The sequence below is a fragment of the Bos taurus genome, chromosome Y, assembly GCF_002263795.3.
Source record: "Bos taurus isolate L1 Dominette 01449 registration number 42190680 breed Hereford chromosome Y, ARS-UCD2.0, whole genome shotgun sequence".
Classification (NCBI taxonomy): domain Eukaryota; kingdom Metazoa; phylum Chordata; class Mammalia; order Artiodactyla; family Bovidae; genus Bos; species Bos taurus.
This window is the reverse complement of record NC_082638.1, coordinates 18,877,808-18,901,300: the sequence shown is the minus strand read 5'-3', so window position 1 is coordinate 18,901,300 and position 23,493 is coordinate 18,877,808. Positions and strand designations below refer to the sequence as shown.

Below are 23,493 nucleotides of genomic sequence, written 5' to 3'. Positions count from 1 at the left end.
GGAAGCACAGAAGAGGTCTAGGGGCGTGTCCATAAGTGTGCCACCCACTACCCTCTCGGTCGTTGGTCTAGATTTGGGCCAGTAGCCTGTGAGTGGCTTACAGCCTAGGGCCCCTCCTGTTTGGCTTATCACCCAGGGCCGGTTCACCATGTCCTGGGCTGTCTGCCACCCATTTCTTCAGCTCCAGACCACCCTACACACACCAGCCCCTGCTCCCCAACCATCACCCTCACTCCCCGCCCCCAAAGAGCTAGTGGGCCCCACAGGTTTACTGCAGCCTCTGCCACCATTGCGCACCACTTGCTGTGCTATTATGTCTCGTCCCTTCACATCTGCACCAGCTGGGGATCAGGGCCAGGCCCAAGAGGAGAGAGTGAGGCAGTCAGAGGAAGGAGGGAGCATCCTGGGACCCCAGACCTTTTTAATTGTGAGCCCAGGTGCTCAGTGGGCAGGGGCCCCACAGCCTGTCTTTGTGATGCTGTGCATATCCTGGACCTTCCAGCCACCAATTGTTACGCCAGGCAAAGAGGCAACCCTCTTCAGGGTGGAGGCAGTGGAGGACAGCAAGGCCCTGGTAGATGAAGACGTGGTGGGGATCGAGTGGGAGTTTCAACTATTGGCGGAAGACAGCACCAAGGAGGTAGAGGTTGTGACAGATGACGAGCGGCAACAGGGGTTCTCCCAGGAGCTGGAGGAAAAAACGGTGGAGGAGCAGGGCTGGGAGAGGCCCGGAGGCCCGAGTGAGCTTCCAGCGCTAGATGAGCTGCAGGCGCTGGCCGCCCTTCGGGTGGAACTGAGCTCTGAACATGAGAAAAACCACAGGGCCTACATTCGATTCATGCACAAGAGCCATCAAAGGAGGAAGAGTCACTTGGCTTGGAGGAGTGCCATCATCCAGGGCATCCCTGGCTTCTGGGCCAAAGCTGTATCCTTTTTGCTGCTTCTTGGCGTCCGCTGCTCAGGAGGAGGAGGAGAAAGAGCAGGAGGAGTGTTAGGGGCGAGGGCACTGGAGGCCCCTGAAGGAAGTGTGGTCCTGGGCAATTGGCAGGCTCTAAAGGGACACCCCAGTAGAATCTGGGCAGGGCCACACCTGTGTTGGAGCCATGACTTTGAGTCTCTCCTTCTGGCCTGCATCTGAGAAGGAGCAGCACCTGAGGCCTCTAAGTCAGGAATGACCAGAGACAGTTCACCAGATGAGCCTTGGCAGACAGTTCTCATTGTAAATGTAGAGGTTCCCAGGAAATAGCTGAGACATGGGAGTCTCATTCTCTCTCTCTCTCTCTCTCTCTCTCTCTCTCTCTCTCTCTCTCTCTCTCTCACACACACACACACACACACACACACACACATACACCCACACACACCAACCCCTTTGCTTTCAGACATGGTTTGTTACAATGACTACAAGTCTGAAAATGTAAGCAGTGACATGCCACTACCCAGCATACACAGGTCTGGAGGAGAACAGTAGCGGTCAGAAACAGCCCCTGCTTAGAGAATGCAGATCACCTCAGATGCAGAACACCACAAAAAACCCACAACTGCCAGGAGCCAGCATGGGAGACCCCACCCATGACAAGGTCATGTGGGAGAGGTCTGACAGGCAAGGCGAGTCAGGACTCGAGGGCCCCCCTGGACCTGCTTGAGCATCTACCCCCAAACCAGAATCTGTCTGTTTTACAACTTTCACAAACTCCTCTGATATTAATGAGGATACCCACGAGGGGGGATATCCACGACCACCTTTCTCTGAAGGAAATCAACTTAGAGCTCTAGTTAATAACTCTCCTGGGTACAGTGGGTGTGTTCCAATTCAAATCCCTTGGATAGCTTTCTAACTTGCCTGATAGGTTTTCCCAGACTCTTAACAGCTACACATGTGATTATTCACAGCCTCCCAACCACAAGAGGTATGGGAGGCTTAAGATAGTCCAACAATGCAGAGCTTCTCGGGGAGTTAAAATCATTAGAATAGAACTAGTAGAGGATTTATTTGTTGAGCTAACCCTTGCTGCCAAGTTTCCATACCCCTTACCCACTATGTCCCTGGGAGTATATCGATTAATATAGTTGGTATATAGAAATATAAGTAGTAGCTTTGATGTTAACAACCTTAGACCCTTGAGTTAATAAATTCTTTCCTTGTTATCCCCCACTGCTCCTGTTGCCCTATAGGAATGCAATTCTATCTAGTCCTTTCAGGGAGTGGCGCCAAACTTTAGAAAAATAAACCTTTGGAGAAAATAAGTTTTTCTGGTTGCATAACCTTTATCACAAGAACAATGTTAGCAGACCTCCTGGCCAGAAGATGATATAAATCACCTAAAGCCTTAGTGTATAATAAGTTTGCAGAAAGAAAGCCTGGTTTCGATAAGGATCAAGGACTGCTGACCTCGCATGACTCTGCACCCTCTATTATCTTTTATGTACAACTTAGGGTATAAAAGCTCCTTTTGAAAATAAAGCTACAGGCCTTGCTCATTAGGCTTGTTCTCCCTGTGTCATTCTTGTTTCCTTTTCTCTCCTTTTCTCTCTCTGTTCTTCCTTCAGGATGACGAATTGGAGCGTGGGTGTCCTCTGAGTCCACTTACCTGCCCGGGCTTCTAAGACTCAATCGGGAGGACACCTAGCGTCTTCAGGGAAAGGATGCTCTGCGTCTTCACCCCACTGAGAGGGCGCCTGTGGCCTCCGTGGACAGTGCAATATGGTGTCACGGGCTTTATTTATTTATTATTATTTATTTCTGTGTAAACCAGATAGATCAAGCCTCTTTCTCTCCCCTCTGCTGTCCTTTCACTGACGCCATTCTCCTGAGGGAATCCCTGGATCCAGACGGGGCTGGACCCCGGTACAGAGCCATGAGTGTGCCTGATGGTATGGAAGGGCCTGAGGACAACAGTGGTAGCCCGGCAAGCAGAAGTTCCCGGCATCCTTGCAGATGCCTGTTCTGGTGTCCTTCTTCCACCCGAGATTACGGCTGATGCTCCTGGCTCTTCTTGGCTCGGCATGTGGCCTGAAAGCAGATTATGAACCACCCTCAAGTTTGCATCATGATCAGCAACCAAGATAAAGACTTTCTCAGCTACATGATTGACTTGAAGGTCAGTGAGGGAGACTGAGGATGGCTGGGTATGGGACTTGGCAGAGAGTAGGAGGATCACGTTATCCATGTTCCTGCACTGTGAGTCTTTGGAGAGGCGTCGTGGAAGCTGTTAGTCTGCCTGGGAGGCAAGTTGAGGCCCGTATAAGCTTGCACCTTTCCCTCCTCCCTATTCTGGCTGGTGCAGGTGCAGAGATATCCACGGTTCCGCTGCAAGCTGATCTTTTCCTTTTGAGAGAACCCCTACTTCTTGAACACGGTGATCATTAAAAAGTATTACCTTGACATCACTGGTAAAACGTGCCTCCCTGGGTGATGAGTGTGGGTGTGCAGGGTTGTGGATAACCCATCTTCAGGATCCACCCCAGTTTCCCTGTCTTTTTGCAGGTCATAGGGCATGTTGTTCCACTCCAGTCCACTGGATCTGGGGCTTTGAACGGGGAGCACTCAGCCACAAGTTGCACACCAGGAGCCTTAAGTTTCTCAACTGGTTGTCAGGCTACAACTGCTCAGAATTGAACAGGATTGCTGAGGTGGGGATACTTTGGGCCTGCACACAATTGGTGATTGATGTTGGAGTTCTTGGCTGCTCATGGGATGGTTCAGGGCCTGGTCAGTCCCGGGCTGACCTTGCTTGTGTTGCCAGCAGATCATCAATGAAGACGTATGGAATGATCCCCTGAAGTACTACTCCAGGGAGGAAGGTTCCTCCATGAGAGGTAACTGACAGAAACACATATGGTGAGGGGGTCTGGAGGTGGGCTGAGAAGAGATAGTCGTGTAGTAGCCATGACACTGTCCTTTCCCAAACGGGGTTGCTCAGGCTCGTGGAAGCTGGCTGTGGAGCCTGAATTTGAGCCATGCATGTAGAAGGTGGCCTCCTGAGACTTGAGGCTTGAGGACTCATTGTGTCCGTGAGTGCAGCAAGCCTCCCTCACGTCAGCTGTTGTTGCAGTGCAAGAGTCCTAGATGATAGTACCAGAGGCAGGGTGAGTTAAGTTTCTTTGTCAGAATCATTCTTCCATGGGTCCTGCCATCCCCGGGATTCCTGCTGCTGACTGAGGTGAGATTGCCTGGGCCCTTTCACTCCTGCCCCTTACCCTGGGAAGGCCTATCATTGAAAGGGTGTCCTCTCTGGGGTCCCAGTGCACCTGTGTGCTGACTTTGGGATCTTGTGTGAATTTCCACATCCACCACTTGGTATCTCATCACCACCTGACATGCTGCACTGGAAGCAGCTTCAGGGTGCCTTGGGAAAATACGGAAGAGATCGTGGGGGAGGTGGACAGGGAGACCAAAGGGCAGGGCATGGTGCCTACTGACGCCATCTCCAACATTGTTAGACATGAGCGTCTTCACCTCCTGAAATATCTGTGTTCCCCGTTTGCGTTTGTGTCCCCATGCCGAGCATGTGTGTGTATGCATGCATGTGCCTGTGTTGTCTGTGTTTATTTGGATGTGTGTGAATGTTTCCAGCCCAGGGCAGACGCAGAGATGAAGGTGACAGGAGAGGAGGTTTCAAGGAACCAGAAGAGGAGGCAGGAGGCATCCCCAGTCTCAAGGTGGTTGGTTGCCGTATTTTCACAGTGACCCTGTCCTGGATGGTAATGAGGAAAGGACGGCCAGTGATAACTCTGGACCATGGCTCCAGAAATCTTGAATTAGACCAAATACAAAACACATTCACCATTTCCACCATGTTAATGTGTGTTTGGACCGGGAAGAGGGGGTGCATGGTCTGAGGATTCACCCAGGGCAAATCAGGTAGGGTGGGGCTTTGAAACCACTGCCTGTGAAGCCTTCGGTCTGTGGGGACTTGGGCTGGGCTGTGGAAATGGTGGATGTGGTTACAGCATGACCCGGGATGGTGAGGAGGCTAAGGTCCTGCAGAGATGGGCAGCGATTCAAAGGAGAAAGAGGCACAGATTGCCTGCTGCACTGGAGACTTGTTCCACAAACGTGAGAAGGAGACATGAGAAGAACACAAACGTGTTCAAGGAGAAGGGAAGGTCCTTGAACAGTGCAGCACATCAACCAGCAAGCTCCCTCCCCGAAGGTGGTACACACTGGCACGTGGCAACACAAAACGCAAGATGTGCTAAAGTAAGCTGTATGTGCAAAACCACAGGAATCCTAGGAGAGACAGGGTATGAGCGTGGCATCCCTCCAGGCACTTCCAGCCTCCCTGGCAATGCAGAAAGGTGAGGAAAGCGCAGGAGTGGGTGTACATGTGTGCCTCTCTGCCAGGGTGTGCCTGCGAGGGAGGGAACAGGGAGGAAGCAAGAATGGTGGGCTAATTGGATGTCCCAAGGCACCTCAGGAGAGTGGGAGACACAGAAGCCCCTGGGAGCAGTTTGAGCCTGCTGGTTTTCAGGGACTAGGGTCTAGGCAATTAGCAGTCCTGCCAAAGATACTCCATGGCTTATGCTGAAAGTCCTAATGTGTATTCCTTCTTTCCTCTGGGGTCTTGCCTCTGGCTTTGGGGGCCTGAGGGGCAAAGGTGTGCATCTGCCCCTGAGGGAGGAGGTTTCTGACAGTATCGCTGAAGCAGAATTTCTGATTTTGTCTGCACCAGGTGACACTCAGAAGGACCTTGCCTTCCAGGTGACCGGTTTGGATGCCCCTGGGCCCAACCGGGTCTGGCTTCCTTGGCACATGGGCTGTGTAGGCAAGCAGGGATGCCTGACTGTAGGGAGTCCTACCTGGGTCTAACAAGAGCAACTGAAAGAGAGTCTTGGCATGTAGCAAATCAGTGAGGCCTTGGTGGTTCAAACCCTCTTGGTGCATTTCAAATAGAAAAGCTGCTTTCTGCCCAAGGGAGGCATGAGCTGTGGGCCCAGAGCGGGCAGGTTTCCCAGGGCATCATCTGATCAGGGACTCTGTGTATCTGTGTAGTGTTAAACAGAGGGGATGACGTGTAGGGATGCCACTTTACCTGTACAACCTCAGGACTTGTATCAGAAGAGAGCCTGTATCTGTGTGCACCTTCTTCAGAACACTGGATCAGAACCAGGCCTATCACAGTCACAGTATCTTTGGCCTTTCCAGCTACATGGAGATAGCACTTGGGGACACAGGTAGACAGTTGCACACATAAAGCTACACAGATAGAAAGAACAGGGGGCCTCACTCAGAATGTTGTGGGCCCTAAGGGGTGGTAGGCAAGCAACAGGGACACAAGATTGACAAGGAATGACCTAGATAGGTGCACACTGAAAAGCAGTTCTCCAACTCAGAAGAGCTCACAGGTCCTTGTTTTCTGGTCCCCTGGCATGCACAGGCAGTGGATCAGGCCAACGTGACTGGTACCATGAAGCTGTCCAAGGTGATGGGAGAATGCAGAACACAGGTTCATGTCACTCAGGTGTCCAGGGCGAGCCCTTCCAACCCTGCCCGATTCTCTGCAGGTCGGTACCTGTCATGAGCAAATGCCAAGATTTTGTAACTTTTGAGGATAAGCCACAGAGTTAGAAGTGCAACCTGACATGATCGATGAGCAAGTGAAAGAAAACAACCAGGACAAAAAAAGTCGGGTGCTTACCAAAGTTCATTTTCCCAGAGCAGAAAGCCTATACTTCTGCATATGTGCAACTTTCCTCTCAGGGATGTTACTGTGTACACACGCACGTGTGTACACATGTGTGCCCAGAAGTGCCTACCAGTACACTTGTGAGTATGAGCTGTGGGAACTTACCTAGCCAGGTGATGGAAGTTGGATAGTGAAAACAGGAAGGTCTTAGGGAAAGGTACATGGACTCTGGCCAGCAGAAGCCCTGAAGCCAGGGAATCGATCCCTGTAATCTCACTGAGTGAACAAGTTCTAAATGGAAGCACAGTGGTGCACCCAGGATGCCTGGCAGAAAGGAGAGGCAGGAGGGAAGAGCCTGGGGAGTGTGCAGAGGAAAGTCCACTATACCTGCAATTTATGAAAAGTCAAAAATGTACCTAATGAGCTGGAAGGAGAAACTACCTAATTAATGGAATTATTTAGCTGAGGAGATTTCCAGCCAAACAGCCAAAAGTACTGCCTGGTTTCCTCTTGCTGCCTATAGTAAAATATGAAGGGAAATTTAAAAAAAAAAAAAAAAAACTTTAAGAAAAAGACTATTAAAAAATGAGACAGAATTTGCTGATTTGGAAATTTTTCAGTCTTTTAAGATGACCGAAGATGCTAAAATTAATGGCTATCAAGCAAAGATCATATCCAGGGCATTAGAGTAAGGTGGTCCAAATATAACATTGTACATCATCTATATGTCAGTTCTTAATATATTTTTTTAATTAACTTGCTCTAAAGATTTGTGTGATGGTAAAATTCTCTGTTAAGCCTCAGAAAGGTGGAAGGGGATGTTAATGGCATTATTTAGTCAGGCCAATGCCCTCCAAAGAGTTTAGACGTGTAACTCAGAGATCACTTCAGTCACACAATACGACTTCTACTAAGTTTCAGAGTGTTATCCCTCAGCCATCTCAGCAGAAAACCAAGGCAAAATAGGCCTATGAAGACATGTGTGATTGTGGTTTTAGAGTGGGGTGCTTTCGAAGAACACCAGTAAGATTATCAGGAGGCACACCAAGTTTTTATGATAACATATTTAAGTTTAGCTTAGATTGAAAGGACCAACAACAATACAAAATAAGAGAACTCTGGACTTCTACCTTCGACAAGCAGGAAGCAGACTAGGGAGACTGTTTCACTGTATCAACCTTTCATGCAATGGAATCATGTTAGAGGGCAGAATTAAAAAGTCAGAGACCGAAGCTTAGAAGTTTCCAGGCCTTGAATCCTAATCCAAGGACTGCCAACAAGAACCCGTGGGATTTCAGAATTGCTACTATTGACTCCCATCTCCCCTCCTCTTTCTGGAACAGGAGTGTCTATGAAGGTTATCTATGCCTGACCCACCACTGTATGTTGGCTGTTAAAGTGAGCAGATTGACTCATCCCTTTTGTTCACAGATCCTCAGGTCTAGAGGAACTATACTTGTATAATTTGAACTGTTGTATTGGAGAAGACTCGAGAGTCTCTTGGACTGCAAGGAGATCAAACCAGTCAATCCTAAAGTAAATCAGTCCTGCATATTCATTGGAAGGACTGATCCTGAATCTGCAGCTCCAATACTTTGGCTACCTGATGCAAAGAACTGACTCATTGGAAAATACTCTGATGAGGGAAAGCTTGAAGGCAGGAGGACGAGGGGACGTGAGAGGATGAGATGGTTGGATGTCATAAACAACTCAATGGATCTTGAGTTTGAGTAATCCCCCAGAGTTGATGATGGGCAGGGAAGACTGTCCTGCTGCAGCCCATGGGGTCGCAAAGAGTAGGACACAAGTGAGCGACTGAATACTTGAGATATTGCACAACTGGACCCTGATCCATATCTGGACCTGACTTAAATGACAAGGTCCTGAACTTCAAGTTAATGCTATAATGGATAAAATCTTTGAAAGCATTGGCAGGAAAATGCATTTGGGACATACAAGTATGTAAACAATTTGTGGCCATGTGTGTACCACGTGATTTTAAATTATGTCCACACATCCTTACCATCAAGGGTGGATCTTATACTCCACTTCACATGTGGGCTGGACTTAGTGGCTCATTTCTAACGTTAGAATATTGTAGAAATGAAAATGAAGTGTCTGAGACTAGGTCATAAAAGGCACTGCATCCTCCTTGCTCATCCTCTTGGGTCACTCACTCTAGAAGCCTTCTTATCTTGAGAACACTCAGGTAGCCCAGCAGAGAGGTCCATGTGAAAGAACTTAGGCTTTCTCCTAACAGACAGCAAGGAAACTGGTTTCAACAGCTATGTGAGTAATCCATCTTGGAAGGAAATCCACCAGCCCATGTCAAGGCTTCAGAGGAGGGCAATCTCATGAAACCCGGAGCCAGAACATTCAGCTGAATTACTCCTGGACTCCCAACTTTCAGCAGCGGTATGAGATAATATTGTTTTAAGCTATTAGTTTGGGGTAATTTGTTATGCAGCAGTATTCACTAATGCACTGCCAACTTTGGGCAATGTCTTTATCCAGGGGTGCCTGTCAATTTAGTTCAATCTAAGCCAGAACCTGCTATGTGAGCTTAGTAAAAATACCCCACCCTTGATCTGACCACCCTCAGTATCAGATCAAATTTCTTGTCACTCACCTCAATATCTTATCAGCCTTGCCTAGCCTCAGCAATGATCCTCTCAGTTTAACCAGAATCCACCCTCACCCATCAGTTCAATTCAGTTCAGTAGCTCAGTCGTGTTCAACTCTTTGCATCCCCATGAATCGCAGCATGCCAGGTCTCCCTGTCCATCACGAACTCCCAGAGTTCACTCAGAGTTCACTGAGACTCACTCCATCGAGTCAGTGATGCCATCCAGCCACCTCATCCTCTGCCGCCCTGTTCTCCTCCTGCCCACAATCCCTCCCAGCATCAGTCTTTTCCAATGAGTCAACTCTTCGCATGAAATGGCCAAAGTACTAGAGTTTCAGCTTTAGCATCGTTACTTCCAAAGTAATCCCAGGGCTGATCTCCCTCAGAATCCTTACGGTCCTCTTAATAAGTTTCCATCCACTGACACCCACCCTGTTATTGTTGTTGTTCATTGCTTTTCAGTCCCCCAGTCTCTTTGCAACACCATGGACCCGCCCTGTTGCTTAGCTATAAATCCCAGCTGTGTTCCTGCTGTAGTCAGACTCGAGCTCAATCTCTCTACCCCATTATAAGACCCTGCTGTAGTAGTCTTACCTTGAATAAAGTTTTTCTTACCACCTTTGCTGCTGCTAAGTCACTTCAGTCATCTCGACTCTGTGCGACCCCATAGACAGCAGCCCACCAGGCTCACCCACCCTGGGATTCTCCAGGCAAGAACACTGGAGTGGGTTGCCATTTCCTTCTCCAATGCATGAAAGGGAAGAGGAAGTTAATTCCAATACTAGAAATGAGAATGGAATGAGATTCTGAGAGGATAATATTCAACCCTGAGTGGAATGACTTTTGTTTCAGGAAGAGTCCAGTCAAGCAAAAACCTGGGGAAAGAAAGGGAGGAAGAAAGGAAAGAAAGAGGAAGAGAGAAGGGGAAGAAAGGAAGAAAAAGAAAGAAAGGAGAAAGAAAGAAAAGTAAATGTCTCAACAGATGTTGTTAACTATCCAATAAAACAATTTTCTTTAAATTTTAAAAATAGAAATAGAAATTTGTAGCCATATACTCATTGCATTTGATGGTACTAAGAACAAGAAAACCCATTTACATATCATGCTTAGAAGTCCTGGCCAACACAATAAGATTAGTTTAAAAAAAAAAAAAAAACTAAAAATATACCATGTTATTTGTAAAAAGAAAAACAGAAGAAATAATTAAAAAAAAACGTTTTATTTCTATAAATACTAATTTTACTTACAAGTCTTTGGCAACATGAATTAAATATTAAATTTTATCTGAGAGAGCAAGCAAAATAGAATCCTCCTGTCCCCTTCTCCTACTGCCCCCAATCCCTCCCAGCAGTAGTTGGCAATAAATAACAACTTATATTCTTTAGGAGCATACTTCAGAGCAAATAACAGTAACAATATTGATAACACTAAGGAAGAATAAAAACACATAACTAAACCATTTCATATTTTTACTATAGAAATAGAATAAATGAGCTACATATATAAAAGTCTGCACGTTTAATTATACACAGAAGTTTTCACCTGAGACCAGAACAACACACACTCTTTCTGCAAAAGTGGTTTAAGCTTACACTTAACAAAGTGCTTTGGCCTAAGCAAACTAACTGGAAAGTCCTAGTAAAATATTCAAAGTGCAAATCAACCAGTCAAGCATGGAGTAAATAAATACAATAGACTTTACACTCAGAAAATTACCTAAAATGCAGACAAGACTCGCTACAGCTTAGTCATCTGTAGTCCTTCCTGTTCAGTTCTGAAAGGGATGCTAAGCCCTTGGTGATTATCACTTCCCAGCATTTTGTGAAAGCTTAGAGAATTTAAATAAATTGAGGAAGGGTGAAAAAAGAGTGGGGAGAGATAAGGAGGAGAAAGGAAGGGAAAACGAGATATTTCTCCTGGCATAGGTCTACAGCCAGGATCCCAGGTTCCTTGAATTGTGCACAGATTGTTTGTTACCTGTGCCGGAAGTGGAGAAGAGATGGCATTAAAACATACCTGCTGCTGCTGCTGCTAAGTTGCTTCAGTCGTGTCCGAATCTGTGCAACCCCAGAGCCAGCAGCCCACCAGGCGTCCGCATCCCTGGGATTCTCCAAGCAAGAACACTGGAGTGGGTTGCCATTTCCTCCAGTGCATGAAAGTGAAAAGTGAAAGTGAAGTCGCTCAGTTGTGTTCAACTCTAGAGACCCCATGGACTGCAGCCAACCAGGCTCCTCCATCCATGGGATTTTCCAGGCAAAAGTACTAGAGTGGCATGCCATTGCCCTCTCCAAGACATGCGTAAGGAGACTCAACTCCAGGAACCCACAGAGGCAGTGAAGTGTACTGATGTTCAGGAACCAATACTTGGAGGGTACCCCGCAGGTCTGTCAATGGGACCTTGGAGACCATAAGTAAAAATTTTCCACAAGCATAATCACAGATTAGTTCGATAGATTAGAGCAAGGAGAATAACTCTATGACCTGATAAATACCGAATTAAACGAGACAATTCTTGCACATCAGACTGTATCAAGTAAGACCAAAATTCAGTATGAGTTTGATAAAATGGGAAATTACACACACAAAGAATTAATTGTTAACCACAATACATTTGTGTCCAAGGCAAGATAAGACACAACACTGAAATCTTCATATGTTCAACTAGGGTAAGACACAGGTAACTGGAAAAGGTAAGGAAAAGCTCTATAAAGGGTTTAATCACCCTGAACCATTTTTATCCACTACATTTACTATTCTCGGACAACTCCATTGTAGTTTAAGAGTAAGAGAACTAAATTTAGCCCAATTCATAAATCTAACAGATTCCCTGTGTTTGAGCCTTTTCAGTTAAAACTATGGGTCAAGGACAAATCAAACTAGATGTCAAGGCTTTTTTCCCTTGAGAATCTTAACTTGCTTTACTATTGTGACTTAGACAGACATGGCTACTTCACTGTGACTAAAGGCCAGCCAAATGGGAAAGGGGATGGAATGAATCAAATTACCCTTTTGATCACTCAACAGGAGATCCACGGGCACCAGGCCTCATTCTGTTAACTATCTCTGCTTCTGCAACTGTAGTCAATGATACACAGGGCTTGTTTGATGCTTACAGGAGCCCCTCACCAACCACAGGCATTTCAATGGTTGGCTTCCTTGAGATGTCCCTGGGGTAGGTAAAGACACTCTGAGACAGTGTTCCTTCTGCCTTGGCTCCATGCCTGGAGTGAATGTGTGTCTCTTCCTCAACTGGGACAAGAAGTCACAGCTCTCCACTGACTAAATCCCTTATCTGCTTCAAACTCACATCACAGATTCTCCATCAACTTCTCCACACCAGGCTTTTGGAGCCAGGTTATCTTAGATCAGCAAAACAGAGGCACTTCGGAGAGTTCAGCAGCACATGGGACTATACCATAAGAAAGTCATTCCAATCTGGCTGTATAGTTAATACTGAGATCTTGAAGGCATGAAAACAGTTGAAAATTACGTTTCTAAAACACTCAACAGATTATATGTATAGCAGAGGTTTTGAACTTACAAACAACATGAAATACCGAAATAGGTTTTTACTTTTCCTCTCTCCCCCTCTCTCATTCTTTCTCTCACACACACGTGAGCACATACTTTTTTACATATTAAGATAATTATATGAAAAACAGGTAATATATTTTTAAAAAACATCTCAACATTCAGGTTAATTAAAACTGTTCTTCATGAATTTAAAAAAAAAACATAAATTACCCATTGGTTTCACTATATTTGATACTATTGAATACTGCTATAATTTAGATTTTTTTGTTTTTAATGGGGATTTTAAATTTGACTGAAATACTTGCTTCAGACTTACTGAAAGTAGAATTAAGGGTTTTTTTTTTTTTCCAACTCCTACTTTTAGATTGGGGTGGGGGGTGATGGTTCAGAATCAGATGTGTTCACAGTAATGGATGGTACTTCCACCAATCCTGGTTGAAGAGGTTCCAGTGATACCTGAATAACAACTTTTGTTTCAGGAGGTAATCCTTTTAGCTGCTTAGGCTTCTTAAACATTTGTTTAGCTGTTTAGGCTTCTTAAACAATGGGTCTTGTGCTCCATTTTCTCTTTGTAAGTTAAAAACTGTAGCCAACATTTGGAACACTGGTGAAAACTCTTTACCCAGTGCCCTCTATAATGACACATGTATGGTGTTGCAGTTTTAAAAATTTTGAGACAAAACGGACAAAGCAGATTCTTAGTGTTACCATGGTATGCTTTGAATTGTGCATCCACATCTGCAAAGACTGATGATCTGTAATTGCAAACCTGGCATACATAGGGCATTTCACCAGGCTTATGATTGTCTTTCATGTGCTATAAGAGAACCTGATCTGTCTCAAAGGACAACTCACAGATTTTACAGTCTGCAGAGGGCTTCTGGGAAATGTGAATACTTTCAGTGTGACACTGCAGCTGGAAGGGAGTAGGAAACTGGTGGTGGCAGTGCTGGCAGGAGGTGTGGTTTTTCCAGCTGTCACCTCTCTGCCTTTCAAGTCCCAAATGGTGCTTCATGTGATTCAGAAACTTGACGTTTTTTAGAACTTTCAAGCAGCTGAGGCATTTAAAGGCTGTGTGAGTTTTCGGTTCTGGCTGCCCATCTCCTATATGCTGTCCATAGTAGAAGTCACCAAGTAACACAATCAGATTTCCTTCTGTGGGATCAACAATCTTGTTTTGACTTGCTAAACTTGGAAAGTCAGTTTTTTTCAGCCCATTTTTCCCTAAAGGACTTACAGGCTTACAATGAGCATTGTCCTTTGGAAAAGCTGTTGGATGAGGTTCTCCATTCTGAACATGGCTTAATGAGGTATGAACACTGTCTGGTGTGCTTTGCTCAGTAGTCACTGTATGAAAAATACCAGAAAGGGATAAAGCTAAAGAATGCCCCCTATAATTCCATCACTGTGTTTAGGCCTTTTGGGATCTGTGCTATTTGTTTCAGAAGTGGAAAGTAGCTTTGATACACGAGGACTTTTATTCATATCTCCTGAAGAAACTGCTGTTTCTACTGGAGGCTGCAATGAACCTGTGAAGATAATCAAAGGAGAATATAATTCTGAAACGCTATTAGGCACTATTTGTGGTGAAATATTTTATAATCAGCTTCAGACAAAGGCTCAACAATGATAGGACTATCTGTTGATCTTGATTCAGAATCAGAACCTGGCAAGACAGTCCGTGCTGCTGATGTAGGAGCCGCATGACTAACAGGCTGTAATTTGTGAGCATTATCTTTCTTGAAGTGATCACACATTTTTCTCCTTGAACATGAACCTGGGGTAACTCTGTTCAATGTTTGAAATGACTGGTTTTGAATTTGAGGTCATCCCAAAAAAGATCACATCAGCATTTTTATTTACATGTTCTACCCCAACAAAGATCAGTTCAGCATCTTCATCATCTACTTGTTTGGTTTCTCCTACACTTTTCTGTGGTTCTGGCTCTTGTTCTTCACATAACATACATGGTGGTTCCATATTTTAAATATATATTTTTTTTTATTCTTGAAGGGCGTGGCCACCAATCCCAGTGCTTTCTTTATATAACCTGCCACCTAAGTATAAACATACTACATATTAGTTAAGTACAGAAAAATGCTGTATTTGATTATCTCCAAAACTCTAGGTAGTTATAAACACCATTATCTTACAGATGAAGACACTGAGTATCAAAGAGGCTAAATGACAGCTGAAAAACCTATAAGTCTACATGACTCTAGAATCAGAGCATTGTCCCATGTTGATTTTAATCTCTTCTATTTTAAAAAAAGAAAGAAGGAAAGAAAAGGAAAAAAAAAACACAAAACACCACTGATCATTAGTTGAAATTACATGTAAAGGATGAGTATTTTTACAAAAGCACTATTGTACAGTGTTTAGAAACATGGACTTTGGAGTCAAAGAAGATTGAGCTGGAATTCTAAGTTAGCCACACACCAGCTGCATCTTTTTGGGCAAATTTATAACTTTTTAATGTGTTTCTGTATCTTAAAGACAAACATGCTTATTTCTTAGACTTAAAGTTAACAGCTCTTTTAAAAAAGCATCAGCTATTTAATGGCATCTTGTTTTGTAGTAAAATTGGAAGAAAACGTATCTTAAATGCACATTACAACTGATTCACACATACTAATTTCATAAATGTTAATACAGAAAATAGGTAGCAGATTCAAAGTATAAAGTATCTAGACATAGTTAACAAACAGCATAATTCAATGTCAAGCACTTAATACAGGCCTAGCAAATTGAGAATGAACTCTCTTGATAATCTCACCCCAATTCCACACTGATATATTCTAAATTTCTGCCTCTAATCCTGACTAAACTTAAATCCAACAATGCTTCATCCTTCATTTCACATGTCTCTTCCCCACATAGCATGCAAAGTGATGCCAATATTTCTCTAATACCAGTATTATACAGAGACATCACACACACACACACACACACAACCAATATCCCTTATGAATATAGAGGCAAGAGTACTCAACAAAATACTGGCAAAAAAAATCTAACAACATATAAAAAAGATCATATACCATGATCACGTGGGATTTATGGAGGTGTGCAAAGTTGATTCATTATATGAAAGTCAATCAACATAATGCCATTTTAATACAATAAAGGACCAAAAACACATATGCTTACAGAAAAAGCATTTCCCTGAACCCAGCACCTTTTCATAATAGGCGTTATAAAAAACACTTAAGGTAGGAGGAGCTAAGATGGCGGAGGAGTAGGACGGGGAGAACACTTTCTCCCCCACAAATTCATCAAAAGAACATTTAAATGCTGAGTAAATTCCACAAAACAACTTCTGAATGCCGGCAGAGGACATCAGGCTTCCAGAAAAGCAACCCAAGTCCTTGAGAGGAGAGAGAAGAAATACAGCTCCACTCACCAGAACACCGACACAAGCTTCCCTAACCAAGAAACCTTGACAAGCCACCTGTACAAACCCACACAGAGCGAGGAAACACCACAATAAAGAGAACTCCACAAACTGCCAGAATACAGAAAGGACACCCCAAACTCAGCAATTTAAACAAGATGAAGAGACAGAGGAATACCCACCAGATAAAGGAACAGGATAAATGCCCACCAAACCAAACAAAAGAGGAAGAGATAGGGAATCTACCTGATAAAGAATTCAGAATAATGATAGTGAAATTGATCCAAAATCTTGAAATCAAAATGGAATCACAGATAAATAGCTTGGAGGCAAAGATTGAGCAGATGCAAGAAAGGTTTAACAAGGACCTAGAAGAAATAAAAGAGAGTCAATATAAAATGAATAATGCAATAAATGAAATTAAAAACACTCTGGAGGCAACAATTAGTAGAATAACAGAGGCAGAAGATAGGATTAGTGAATTAGAAGATAGAATGGTAGAAATTAATGAATCAGAGAGGATAAAAGAAAAACAAATGAAAAGAAATGAGGACAATCTCAGAGACCTCCAGGACAATATTAAACGCTACAACATTCGAATCATAGGGGTCCCAGAAGAAGAAGACAAAAAGAAAGACCATGAGAAAATACTTGAGGAGATAATAGTTGAAAACTTCCCTAAAATGGGGAAGGAAATAATCACCCAAGTCCAAGAAACCCAGAGAGTCCCAAACAGGATAAACCCAAGGCGAAACACCCCAAGACACACATTAATCAAATTAACAAAGATCAAACAAAAAGAACAAATATTAAAAGCAGCAAGGGAAAAACAACAAATAACACACAAGGGAATTCCCATAAGGATAACAGCTGATCTTTAAATAGAAACTCTTCAAGCCAGGAGCGAATGGCAAGACATACTTAAAGTGATGAAAGAAAATAACCTACAGCCCAGATTATTGTATCCAGCAAGGTTCTCATTCAAGTATGAAGGAGAAGTCAAAAGCTTTCCAGACAAGCAAAAGCTGAGAGAATTCAGCACCACCAAACCAGCTCTCCAACCAATACTAAAGGATTTTCTCTAGACAGGAAACACAAAAAGAATGTATAAACTCGAACCCAAAACAACAAAGTAAATGCAACAGGATCATACATATCAGTAATTACCTTAAATGTAAATGGGTTGAATGCCACAACCAAAAGACAAAGACTGGCTGAATGGATACAAAAACAAGACCCCTACATATGTTGTCTACAAGAGACCCACCTCAAAACAGGGGACACATACAGACTGAAAGTGAAGGGCTGGAAAAAGATTTTTCATGCAAATAGGGAGCAAAAGAAAGCAGGAGTAGCAATACTTATATCAGATAAAATAGACATTAAAACAAAGGCTGTGAAAAGACACAAAGATGGTCACTACATAATGATCAAAGGTTTAATCCAAGAAGAAGATATAACAATTATAAATATATATGCACCCAACACGGGAGTGCCGCAATATGTAAGACAAATGCTAACAAGTATGAAAGGACAAATTAACAATAACACAATAAGAGTGGGAGACTTTAATACCCCACTCACACCTATGGATAGATCAACTAAACAGAAAATTCACACGGAAACACAAACGTTAAACAATACAATAGACCAGGTAGACCTAATTGATGTCTATAGGACATTTCATCCCAAAACAATGAATTTCACCGTTTTCTCAAGCGCACATGGAATCTTTATGGTACTAGTGAGATATATTTGGTAGGAGCCATTATAAATGTCACTACAAAGTGCCTTTTAAAGAATACAAGAGACTGACCATATGACCTGGGAGCTCCACTCCTAAGAATGTATATTAAAAAAGAAGAAGAACAAAATATTTTTGGAAAACAAAAACATGTAAGTCAACCATGTAGTGCAGGAAGATTAACAACATCCTATAATGGCTGATACTCTTGCCTGGAAAATCCCACGGACAGAGGAACTTTGTAGGCTGCTGTCCATGGGGTTGCAGAGTCGGACAGGACTTAGTGAATTCCTTTTCAATATTTACTTTCATGCATTGGAGAAAGAAATGGCAACCCACTCTAGTGTTCTTGTTGGAGAATCCCAGGGATGCGGGAGCCTGGTGGGCTCCTGTCTTGTCAGTTCGCACAGTCGGACACAACTGAAGTGACTTAGCAGCAGCAGCAGCAGCATACATGAAAAACCAGGCTTCCCTTGTGGCTCAGCCTGTAAAGAATGTGCCTGCAATGCTGGAGACCTGGTTTCGATCCCTGGGTGGGGAAGATCCCCTGGAGAAGGAAAAGGCTATTCACTCCAGTATTCTGGCCTGGAGAAGTCCATGGGCTCTATAATCTATGGGATTGCAAAGAGTCTGACACGACTGAGTGACTTTCACTACCACTACTATACATGAAAATCAAGAAACTGATGCAGCCACTATTGAAAACAGTAAGCAGTGCTTTTATTATAATAATAATAATACATTTTTTTTTTTACTGAAGGGTAATTGCTTTACAGAATTTTGTTGCTTTCTTTGAAACCTCAATGTGAATCAGCCATATGATACATATATCCCCTCCTTTTGAACCTCCTGCCCATCATCTCCTTCCCCGGTATAGAGTTTTTTAAAACTCCAAAAATACAGTTACTATATGATCCCACAGTAACACTACTGGTCATATATCCAGTAAGATGAAAACTCCCATCAGAAAGGAGATATGCACAACAGTGTTTATAGTAGCACAATGTACAGTAGCAAAGACATGGAAACAACCTTAAATGCCCATAGATAGGTGAATGGATAAAGACAGATATATTATGCATGCAATGGAATATTAGCCATAAGAAAGAATGATATAAAGCTATTATTTTCAACATGCTAAATAATTCAGAGAAAGACATGAGGAGCTTAGGTGGGTTCAGGTCACCTTGACACATCCTTTGGACCTCAGTTCATGGGAGGTCTTCATCTTTCCCTCCTGGGTATCTAGAGTCAGCTGTTGTATAACAGCTCTAGAGCCTTGTGGCTTCTGAGTCACCTTAGTCATTTTGAAGACTCACAGTGGTCTACTCCAGAGCCCCTCATATCAGATTAGATCAGTTGCTCAGTCGTGTCCGCCTCTTTGTGACCCCATGAATCGCAGCACACCAGGCCTCCCTGTCCCTCACCAACTCCCGGAGTTCACTGAGCCTCACGTTCATTGAGTCAGTGATGCCATCCAGCCATCTCATCCTCTGCCGTTCCTTTCTCCTCCTGCCCCCAATCCCTCCCAGCATCAGAGTCTTTTCCAATGAGTCAACTCTTCGCAGGAGGTGGCCAAAGTACTGGAGTTTCAGCTTTAGCATCATTCCTTCCAAAGAAATCTCAGGGCTGATCTCCTTCAGAATGGATTGATTGGATCTCCTTGCAGTCCAAGGGACTCTCAAGAGTCTTTTCCAACACCACAGTTCAAAAGCATCAATTCTTCGGTGCTCAGGCTTCTTCACAGTCCAACTCTAACATCCATACATGACCACAGGAAAAACCATAGCCTTGACTAGACGAACCTTTGTTGGCAAAGTAATGTCTCTGCTTTTGAATATGCTATCTAGGTTGGTCATAACTTTCCTTCCAAGGAGTAAGAGTCTTTTAATTTCATGGCTGCCGTCACCACCTGTAGTGATTTTGGAGCCCAGAAAAATAAAGTCTGAAACTATTTCCACTGTTCCCCCATCTATTTCCCATGAAGTGGTGGGACCGGATGCCATGATCTTCGATTTCTGAATGTTGAGCTTTAAGCCAACTTTTTCACTCTCCACTTTCACTTTCATCAAGAAGCTTCTGAGTTCCTCTTCACTTTCTGCCAGAAGGGTGGTGTCATCTACATATCTGAGGTTATTGATATTTCTCCCGGCAATCTTGATTCCAGCTTGTGTTTCTTCCAGTCCAACGTTTCTCATGATGTACTCTGCATATAAGTTAAATAAACAGGGTGACAATATACAGCCTTGACGAACTCCTTTTCCTATTTGGAACCAGTCTGTTGTTCCATGTCCAGTTCTAACTGTTGCTTCCTGACCTGCATACAAATTTCTCAAGAGGCAGATCAGGTGTTCTGGTATTCCCATCTCTTTCAGAATTTTCCACACTGAGCACCCCTATATATACCCTTCCCCAGGTGGCCACACCCTTACACTTTATGAGATCAGCAAGTAACTTCCACAGCCAACTGTGGTACTGAGTGAGCCTTGACATCACAAAGCCTCATCCTGATACGTCTAGGAGAGGATGGGGAGCAACTCAGAGAAAGTTACCCCTCCCAATTCTTTTAACCACACCCTCTAGCTTCCTAGAGTTTTGGGCCACTTTTAAAATTTCTTATTTTACATGCTCTTTGTCCAGAAGCTTAAAAGGGAAAATTTACGTAACTTTCTTTGTAGTAAACCTCCTGCATGGCTGAATAGACAATAAACACGGAATTAGAAAATGACGATTGTTAAATATTTGGAAGATAGCTGACAAATGATTCATTTACCTTATTTATGCAGAGTCCAACGTTAAAATAAGAAAAGAAGATGAACAACGCAATAGAAGAGAATTGTGAAGTAAACAAGAATACAACGAAATACAAATTACCCAGAAAAAGAAGAGGAAAATTGCCAAAAATCAGGAAGAAATGTCAAACTGACTTGGTAATATAAAAAATGCAAACAAAAACAATAATGGAATGTGATTTCTCACCATGCAAATTACAAATTGCCAAAGTTCAATGAGAAAGTTAATATATACCAAATTTTCCCTCCAAATGGAGGATGACAAATTGGAAAAGGAATGTTTCAGCAGTGTTGTAAAAGCATAGTGTGACGCAACTTGCTGAAGGTCAATATGATATTATCTAGTAAGTTTATAAATACATAGAGCCACTTAGCAAGACCCTGTTTGGAATTTACATTTCAGAAATATCTCTGCAATTTCACCTGGATTATATATCTAATGCTCACTGCAAAAAAAAAAAAAAATCCCCATCATCCTAGAAAATTTCTTTGGTACCCTTACCCACACTGTCCTTCCCCATGCAACCCCTGTTCTCAGTTCTATTAGTGTAGATTACTTCTGCTTCATTTAGAACTTCCTTTAAATGGAGCCTAGAGTATGTACACATGTAGTTGCTTAACAATGTTGTGTTGCTTTCTGCTGTACAGCAAATCAAATTAGGTGTGCAATGTATAAACATAACCTCTTTCATTTAATTTCCTTCTAAATTTAGGTCATCACAGAGCATGGAGGACAGTTCTCTGTGCTACACAGATAGTTCCCATTAGTTATCAAGGCATTATTTTCCAAAATATACAAACGGCTATGTAGCCCAGTATAAACACACACACACACATACACACAAAACAGAAAACACACACACACACACACACACACACACACAAACACCTCAGTAAAAAAACAGGCAGATCTAAATAGTCATTTCCCAAAAGAAGTCATACAGATGATGAAAAAACACTTGAGAAGAGGCTAAGTTCAGGTTAGTCACTCAGTCGTGTCTGACTCTTTGTGACCCCATGGACTTCAGCACGCCAGGTCTCACTGTCCATCACCAACTTCTGGAGTCCACAAAACTTATGTCCATTTAGGCAGTGATGCCATCCAACCATCTCATCCACTGTCGTCCCCTTCTCTGTCTGCACTCCATCTTTCCCAGCATCAGGGTCTTTTCAAATGGTTCAGCTCTTCACATGAGTTGGCCAAAATATTGGAGTTTCAGCTTAAACATCAGTCCTTCCAATGAATACCAGGCCTGATCTCCTTTACGATGGACTGATTGGATCTTCCTGGAGCCCACGGGACTCTCAAGAGTCTTCTCCAACACCACAGTTCAAAATTATCACTTCTTTAGTGCTCAGCTTTCTTTACAGTCCAACTCTCACATCCATACAGGACTACTAGAAAAAACATAGCCTTGACTAGACGGACCTTCGTTGGCAAAATAATGTCTCTGCTTTTTAATAAGTTGTCTAGGTTGATCATAACTTTCCTTTCAAGGAGTAAGTGTCTTTTAATTTCATGGTTGCAGTCATCATCTGCAGTGATTTTCGAGCCCCCCAAAATAAAGTCAGCCACTGTTTCCACCATTTCCCCATCTATTTGCCATAAAGTGATGAGACCATGATCTTCATTTTCTGAATGTTGAGCTTTAAGCCAACTTTTTTTCTCTCCTCTTTCACTTTCATCAAGAGGCTCTTTAGTTCTTCTTCAATTTCTGCCTGTAGAAAGGGTGGTGTCACCTGCATATCTGAGGTTACTGATATTTCTCCCAACAAACTTGATTCCAGCTTGTGCTTCCTCCAGTGCAGGGTTTCTCATGATGTACTCTGCATATGAGTTAAATAAGCACGGCAACAATATACAGCCTTGATGTACTCCTTTCCCTCTTTGGAACCAGTTTGCTGTTCCATGTCCAGTTTTAACTCTTGCTTCCTGACCTGCATACAGATTTGTCAAGAGGCAGATCAGGTGGTCTGGTATTTCCATCTCCTTCAGAATTTCCCACAGTTTATTGTTATTCACACACTCAAAGGCTTTGGCATAGTCAATAAAGAATAAATAGATGTTTTTCTGGAATTCTCTTGCTTTTTCATGATCCGACAGATGTTGGCAATTTGATCTCTTGTTCCTCTACCTTTGCTAAAATCTCCTTGAACATCTGGAAGTTCATGGTTCACGTATTGCTGAAGCCTGGCTTGGAGAATTTTGAGCATTAATTTACTAGTGTGTGAGATGAGTGTAATTGTTCTGTAGTTTGAGCATTCTTGGACATTGCCTTTCTTTGGGATTGGAAGGAAAACTAATGTTTTCCAGTCCTGTGGCCACTGATGAGTTTTCCAGATTTACTGGCATATTGAGTGCAGAACTTTCACAGCAGCATCTTTGAGAATTTTAAATAGCTCAACTGGAATCCCATCACCTCCACTAGCTTTGTTCATAGTGCTGCTTCTGAAGGCCCACTTAACTTCACATTCCAGGATGTCTGTCTCTAGGTGAGTGATCACATCATTGTGACTATCTGGGTATTGAAGATAGTTTTGGTACAGTTCTCCTCTTCATGTCTTCTTAATGTCTTCTGCTTCTGTTAGGTCCATATCATTTCTGTCATTTATTGAGCCCATCTTTGCATGAAATGTTCTCTTGGTATCTCTAATTTTCTTGAAGAGATCTCTAGTCTTTTCCATTCTTTATTTCCTTCTATTTCTTTGCGCTGATCACTGAGGGAGGCTTTCTTATCTCTACTTGCTATTCTTTGGAACTCTGCATTCAAATG

The 23,493-nt window shown here is 43.1% G+C and overlaps 2 pseudogenes; one reads left to right on the top strand and one right to left on the bottom strand.

Moving 5' to 3' along the window:
- Window positions 1–250: 250 nt before the first annotated feature.
- Window positions 251–3,827, top strand: LOC132344633 (testis-specific Y-encoded protein 1-like; annotated as a pseudogene).
- A 1,019-nt stretch (window positions 3,828–4,846) lies between these two features.
- On the bottom strand, window positions 4,847–14,421 carry LOC132344443 (zinc finger protein 280B-like; annotated as a pseudogene).
- Between the last annotated feature and the right edge of the window lie 9,072 nt (window positions 14,422–23,493).